Raw genomic sequence first — 7,362 nt, 5'->3', positions numbered from 1 at the left:
TAACATCCAACGTCTAAGGTACAAGATCAATAAATAAATAAATAAATAAATAAATGGAAAGAAAAACAATCAAGAGAATGACATTAATTGTCTTTCAAGAGTATTAAGAATGGAACCCCACAACAGTTTGTTGGCTGTCTTTAATTCCATTGGTATGTTGCGTCTCTTTAATTCCTTAGGAGGACAATTTGTTGTCTTTCTTTTAAAAAAAATTCTTCCTCTTTTATTTTATTAATTTGTTCTATTCTCCTTACCAATTTCATGTAAGTCTCAAAAGTTTTCTAAATTCTTCATTATATTTCTAACTTATAACTGCAAATATCGCACTTTAGTCTAATGAAAAAAATGCCCTCTACAAGTCATGTAATATAATTCGCGTCCTTCACATTGTACTTAACTCTAATATCCAATAAATTGTTTTGACAACACTACTGTTCATGAGAAAACCAAATCTGTTCTATATATATATATATATTTGCCAGCATATTGTTTTCCATGTTAGTATTTGTAGCTCTACAAAGAGAGTGGGGCTACTCCCCATTCCACTTTGCATTGCACGAGTATTTTAGATAAAAATGTTAAAGTTTAGGGGGTTAACAACAACATCCTATAATTGAAGTATTAAATTATAAAACCTAAACAGTTTAGGGATATTTTGAGTTATTACCCATATATATTAAGCATCAAAGGGGCACTTTGTGAGCATTAGTCAAAACCAGCGAAGAGAATAAATAGATAAGAAAGAAAGCTGAATATATTAGGTTTGAGACTTTGTGGGGGAAACATTTCACGTGCAAAGATTCATTATTTGGTGGGTATATTATTTGGTAAAATCAACCAAGAACACTTATCCTATAACCCCTTTTATTATTTTTATATTTAAAATAAACAGAGAGATATCTGTTAGGTCTAGCCGCCTAGCGTCATGAAGGCTCCATCAAAAGGGTATCCTATGCACGTTTGAGAGTGACTTCGATTCCTATTGGTTGTAATTAGGGGTGTACATGGACCGGGTTGGTTCGGATTTCTTAAACACCAAACCAAATCAATTGCGTCGGGTTTTTTAATTTATACACCAAACCAAACCAATAAAATTCGGGTTTTTCAACCTCGGGTTTTCTCGGGTTATTCGGTTTTCTCGGGTTATTCGGGTTTCTCGGGTTATTCGGGTTTTTTTTCCGAATAATCTTGATACAAAACATATAACTTTTACGTCAAATATTTCTTTAGTCCTAGTAAGATACAACTATGTAATTAAGGTGTTTCATAAGAAAATAACACAAAATGTGAGAAGAGTGATGACATTGTATTAAAATATTCAACAAAAGATAATAAAATCGGTTAAAATAAATATTGCTAATTAATAAGCCATAAAGAAAATGACCATAATCTAAAAATACTAAGTCATGCTAAAATAAGTATGGCTAATAAGTATTAATTACATGACAAGAAAAAAAAACTTAAGTTCTGTATTTTCACTCTCTAAACCAATTATGCAAAACTAAAGAATAGATATCCAACATTATTGTCTTTTCTATGGGTAAATTGAAATTCTTTTGTTAGTATTAGTGTTGAGTTGGTTTTGGTTTGGACTTTATATGAGTTACTAACATCCATAGGATATAAAACTTATTCACATTCAAAATCCTAAGTTCAAGCTTGAATAATATGATAATAGATGAAAAACTATGAAAAAAATTAAGAAATATTTATAAATTACATTACAAATAAATATATTTATGTATAAAATATTTTAAAAATTGAATACATGTAATGTCGGGTTGGTTTGGTTCAGTTTGACTTTTTTTTAGCTAAAACCAAACCAAACCAATTATGGTCGGGTTTTTTTTTCCAACACCAAACCAAGTCAAACCAAACCACTAGTCGGGTTTTTTTCTCGGTTTGACTCGGTTTATCGGTTTGGTGCGGTTTGTCGGTTTACTTTGTACGCCCCTAGTTGTAATTTTACGTCAGCTAAATAAATAACATACATAAATTACAGGGTCAACAACAGTAAATCATTTAATTACCAAAATTACAAATTCCAGAAGCAACTTAATCTCACAAATAAACAATTTAATCTAGAAGATAACTTATATACTAAACCGTATTTATTTTTATATTATTATCGTAATTTAACATGTTATAATAGGTACACATACCATATTTTTTTGCTTGCGGATTTAGCTATTTACAATAATTAGTGACAGTTATCTTTAAACGACCTGCAGTAATTGAAGAGATTGGCCCCAGTTGGAGTGATTTATTTATAATCAGGTAAGATTTGTTTCACGGCAATATGTTACTTTCATTCTTTCGTGAGAGGTATGAACTCCCTGCTTTTTGTCAATTCCATTTGCGTAGTTTCTGCCTATCTGTTAAAGCATGGTGCACGTCTTTGACACTAATTATTTTCAATTCCAACTATAAGTATGATAAACAATTTAAGTCGTGGGAGTGAATATATATTGGTCTCTTTATATGGCCTTAGGATAATTCTCAGTTCCGTACCTCATGATAGAAGCAGAACCATATATAAATTCAAATTTTGCGGGTTCTTACTAAGGCGACAACAAATGCTGATAAGCAAGTTCTAAATTTAATAGGTGTCCATATTTAATGAATTTTTTTAACACTAATACACTATACTAAAAGGTTCAGTCGAATCCATACTTGAGCTTCTACCTCCGCCCCTGGCTCATGAGTTAGCTTTTGCAGTTGAATTATTTAAGGCCTGGTGTTCATTTTGTTATAATGGAATCAAAGTTAGACACATCTCGTTCCTTGGTTTACCCGGTATTGGGCCTCCATGTTATATTATTCATGCTCCAGATGTCTAGCTTTGAACGTGCCAAGGGTGTTGAAGTCCTACATCGATTGTGAGAGAGAATGATCTCTTTATATGATTTCCAACGATCTTTACCTCATGAATTACCTTTTGGAATTGAGTTCGATTTAAGGTGAATTTTCATATCAATATCATTCTAAAATCAAACCCATGAATGCAAAGTGTAATTGGCCATAGCTATACACCAGAATTTTAGCTTAAAATATCCTAGATTATCTTCTAGATGAAAAGATTAATGAGAAGATGTCACGTGGAAACTTATAAATTGCGTAGGACCCATAAAACAGAGACACATAGTTATGTATGACGTGTTATATTTTTCTAGTAGTATATATTTTTATGAATTCTTCAGAAAAACATTGTGACAATGTCAATAAATAGAAAGCTGCCGTATCATATTGTTGCGTGTAACCTAACTGACAGTAAGAATTTTGTCATCAATAGCATGCTGAAGGAGCACTTGATTCTCATTTTTTCAGTGTCCCTACATTTCCATATTGTATTTCTTCAAGTTCAATGAAATAAAAGTAAATTGTCAATTACATAGTGCAAATGTATTGAAACATCAGTATAGTGACTACCAAGGTTTTATGGTGGAACAGATAGAAAACATTCACCCTAAATTAGAAGTCTCGAGTTCAAATTTTGAGAAGATAAAAATCTCAGTAGAGAATATATCACTACTAAAAAAATGGTCATTTTCGACCTAAAAATTTCGACTACACTTTTGGTCGAAAAAAATTCGACCACGGGCGGTCGAAATTTGAAGAATTTAATTTTTATTTAATTTTTTTATAGAATTTCGACCACACTGGGTCGGCTTTTTAATAGGAAAAATACATTTCGACCACGTGTGGTCGAAATTAATTTTTATACAAATAATAAATGGGAAAAAAACATTTTATACAGAATTAAATTATATATATATAAAAAAATTAATTAAAAAATAAAAATAAAAATCTAATTTCGACTATATGTGGTCGAAATAATTAAGTCAAAGTCGGTCAAATCTGACTTAATTATTTTCGACCACATGTGGTCGAAAATTTCAAAAGATTTAGACTAGATTAGTCTCTTTAATTTTCTTTTCATTTCCCCCTTCTCTTTCACTCTCGTCTCTCTCTCTCTCCTCTCTCTACCATGCTAAGTTCATCTCACAAAGAAGAGCTTGAGAGAATCCTGAGGTTACAATTAATGCTTGGCAAGAGAAATTAAGGAGACCCGTATCTTGGCGGGGCAACCCAGATCTGAACCCGAGGTTTGCAGCCATGGCGATGTCTTTATTTTCTTGTTTTATAAACAGATCTGAGCTTTAATTTTAGTCTTGCAGCTCTTGTTTGAATGGTTGTTACCTATTGTATTGTGTTATTATGCTAAAAGGGTGTGTTTGGTATGAAGAAAATGTTTTTTGTTTTGTCATAAAAAAAAAAAGATGTTTTTGTTTGAAGAAAGTTGGGAAATTTTTAGGCAAGGGCCAAGAATTTTCTTTAAAAAAAATTCTGGCCAGAGACAGAAAAGGGATGTTCTGTTAAGGGCGGTTGCCCCTCTCTGTTGTGCCAATGATTTTCTTTTTAGCAACTAAACCAACAGCCCTTTGTTTATGAAAAATATGCATGCATTTTCTTCAATCTACAGCTTCAGCTGTATATCTCAGTGTGTGTTTCTGTTTCCTCCTTTTGGAGTAATTGAGCAAAAGAGGTTGTGATAAAGATAATGTTTTACTGTCTGGGCTAACAAGGGCATTGAGGGCAGTCCGACCCGTATCTTGGCTTGGAAAATCCCAGGATGGCCTGCATCTGAGGCTCTCTTTGGCATGCGACTGGTGATTTTGCAGCCATGGCGTGGTTGCCATCTCTTTGTCCGAGCAAAAATGTAGTATCTGAGCCTCAAATTTTTGTGCTTTAAAGGGTCGTTTGGTTGCTGGTTAGGAAGTGAGTTATTCGTGTTAGGAGGATTATTTCCCCCTTTAGAGTAATTGAGCATGTTCCTGAATCAACTTCCAAATATCATCTTCTTATCAGCTGAGCCATGTTAGCATATACTAGTAGTCAATAGCATAATTAAACGTACTTATATTTGATAAGGTTGACATTCTCTCATTCCTATCAAATTGAAAGAGATTTTGGCGTTGAGATGATGAAAAAGAATACTATAAATGCATGACCTGTACTTCAGAAATTCAATTCTTTGGAACCTATTGAAAATGTATGAAGGATTTTGCCCATTTCGACTCTTCTCAGCATACACTGTGCCAGTGTTCAGGAAAGCTGGCGCTTCACCGCTACGCTTCGCTTAAAGCGGTGAAGCGAAGCTTTGTTGCTTCAGGTAAGTGGAGCGGAGGCTACCCAATTAAGCGAACGCTTCTGAGAATGAAGCGGTGAAGCGGCAAGTCATTCCCTAGTTGATGAAGTTGAAGAAGATGATAATGAAATTGAAGAAGATGATGAGCAATATGATGATGATGTGGGAGTACAAGATTTTGACAATCTTGTAGAAGAATAAGAACTAGATGTCGAACTATTAGTAGCTTTGATTTTGTTTGTCCTATGGTCTGGAGGATTTTGTGATATCCACTTTAGTTTTTTATTTGAACTTTTAGTCTATGGATATCTACTTTAGTTTTGAATTTGAACTTTTGCTTATATATATATTCTCTATTTATTTTGCTCTTTTTAAAAAAAATTGTGTTTCACCTCAATGAAGTGGGCGCTTCGCTTTTGCATCTTTTGCTATTGTTGTTTCATCTTTTGCATATCTTATAAGCTTAAACAGGAAGAGAGCGGATCAGTGAGTGACTTAAGATACTACAAGAACTTGTTCCCAATGGTTCCAAGGTACATGGTTAAATCCTTTACTTCTTTATTACTCCTACAATTTTTGTATGTTCATATTAAGGAAAATTCTTAATCCTTGGTTCATGTATATTAATGCAGGTTGATTTGGTCACCATGTTAGAGAAAGCAATCAGTTACGTCAAGTTTCTTCAATTGCAAGTGAAGGTGAATATTTATAAACCTTGTTAGCATTTTTGTGCTTCTGTTTGATTTTTATTCTCTTGAGTTAAGCTCCAATCTTAGCTTCTACTACCTCTACTTTTATTACGATCTAACTTAGTGTAATGAAATTTTATACTATCAATGTAATTTAACTTTTGTTAGAAAATTACTTATTTTATTTTTAAGATTACTTATTTCACCAGATAAGAATATTTACTTATGATTACCTTTCAATTTATTTTATAGTGTAAAAGAATTTTACAATGAGTCAATGTACAAAAGTTAAACTCTTGTGAGTATGGTTACAGGTGTTGGCAACAGATGAATTTTGGCCGACACAAGGTGGAAAAGCTCCAAATATTTCTCAAGTAAAAGATGCCATTGATGCCATCCTTGCCAGTCAACGAGACAGAAACTCAACTTCCAAGTGATTATATAGTACCTAGCTAGATTAATCTGTTGAAGAAAATGAAAGAATTAAAAGGGTTTCACAAATAATTGAAGTAGCGCAGCAATGGCTTCAAAGGAAATAGAGTTCCCTTTGGAGAACTAATATGGTGGTGAAAATTTAGCCTTAATTTGTGCATTCCGAGCTTCTTTGATTAACCATGTATTAGAAGTCATCTAAAAGCTAAAAAAAGAAGAAATTTTCTTTGTTTTAGTTCGTCTTTTTTGTCATGCACTCATGCTTTATCAGTTTGTAATATGGGGATTTTTAGTTCGAATTAGAAGTACTTTTAAGTTTATAATGTTTAAGTGTTTGAATGATGTTTATGATGTTTAAGTGTTTGAATGTAGTTTTAATTTTAAGTACTTTGAGGTTGAATTTGATTGTTTATAAGTGTTTGAATGGACAATGTTTAAGTGTTCAAGTGTTTGAACATTGTTTATGGTTGTTGTGTTGCATTGTTGATGAATTGAATAGCTGTTTTGGTTGATGAATTTGACTATTTGTAAATTGGCAGGTGGGCTGCCAAAAGCAGGCAAATGCTGGAAAACATATTCCAGATTTTCGACCACGGGTGGTCGAAAATCAGCCCAGATATTTCACAATTTCGACCACATGAGGTCGAAATTGTGCTCAGAAAAATTCAATTTCGACCACATGTGGTCGAAATTCTGGGCCCAATTTACAATTTCGACCACATGTGGTCGAAATTGAATTTTTATTTTCTTTTTATATTTAAATATAAATAATGTTTTCGACCACACGTAGTCGAAAAAGTTAAATATAATTTAATATAAAAATAATTTTTTCGACCAGATGTGGTCGAAAATAATTTTTCCCTTAATTTCGGTAGAATGTGATTTCGACCATGTGTGGTCGAAAATTTTTTTCGACCAAGCTGTTATCGACCTACGCGTGTGGTCGAAAAATTGGTCGAAATAAAGGCTTTTTCGACCTCGTGTGGTCGAAATTTTTGGTCGAAAATCCCTGTTTTTTTAGTAGTGTATATTTCTCCTTTAAATTTAATGGGCCTTACGCCTAAACAAATTTAAACTATCGGGGCTTCAAAT

The 7,362-nt window shown here is 32.9% G+C and overlaps 1 long non-coding RNA gene across 2 annotated transcripts; it reads left to right on the top strand.

Annotated features, from left to right (window-relative positions):
• The first annotated feature begins 3,921 nt into the window (after positions 1-3,921).
• Positions 3,922-6,738, top strand: LOC132615478 (uncharacterized). Of its 2 annotated transcripts, XR_009572708.1 has the most exons (4): positions 3,922-4,106; positions 5,089-5,682; positions 5,782-5,847; positions 6,153-6,738. It is a non-coding gene; the product is annotated as an uncharacterized LOC132615478 (long non-coding RNA). The 2 variants fall into 2 exon arrangements; XR_009572707.1 differs by having other exon boundaries at positions 3,924-5,682.
• Positions 6,739-7,362: the final 624 nt, after the last annotated feature.

The sequence above is a fragment of the Lycium barbarum genome, chromosome 10 (assembly GCF_019175385.1).
Source record: "Lycium barbarum isolate Lr01 chromosome 10, ASM1917538v2, whole genome shotgun sequence".
Lineage (NCBI taxonomy): Eukaryota > Viridiplantae > Streptophyta > Magnoliopsida > Solanales > Solanaceae > Lycium > Lycium barbarum.
This window is presented reverse-complemented; position numbering and strand designations above follow the sequence as displayed.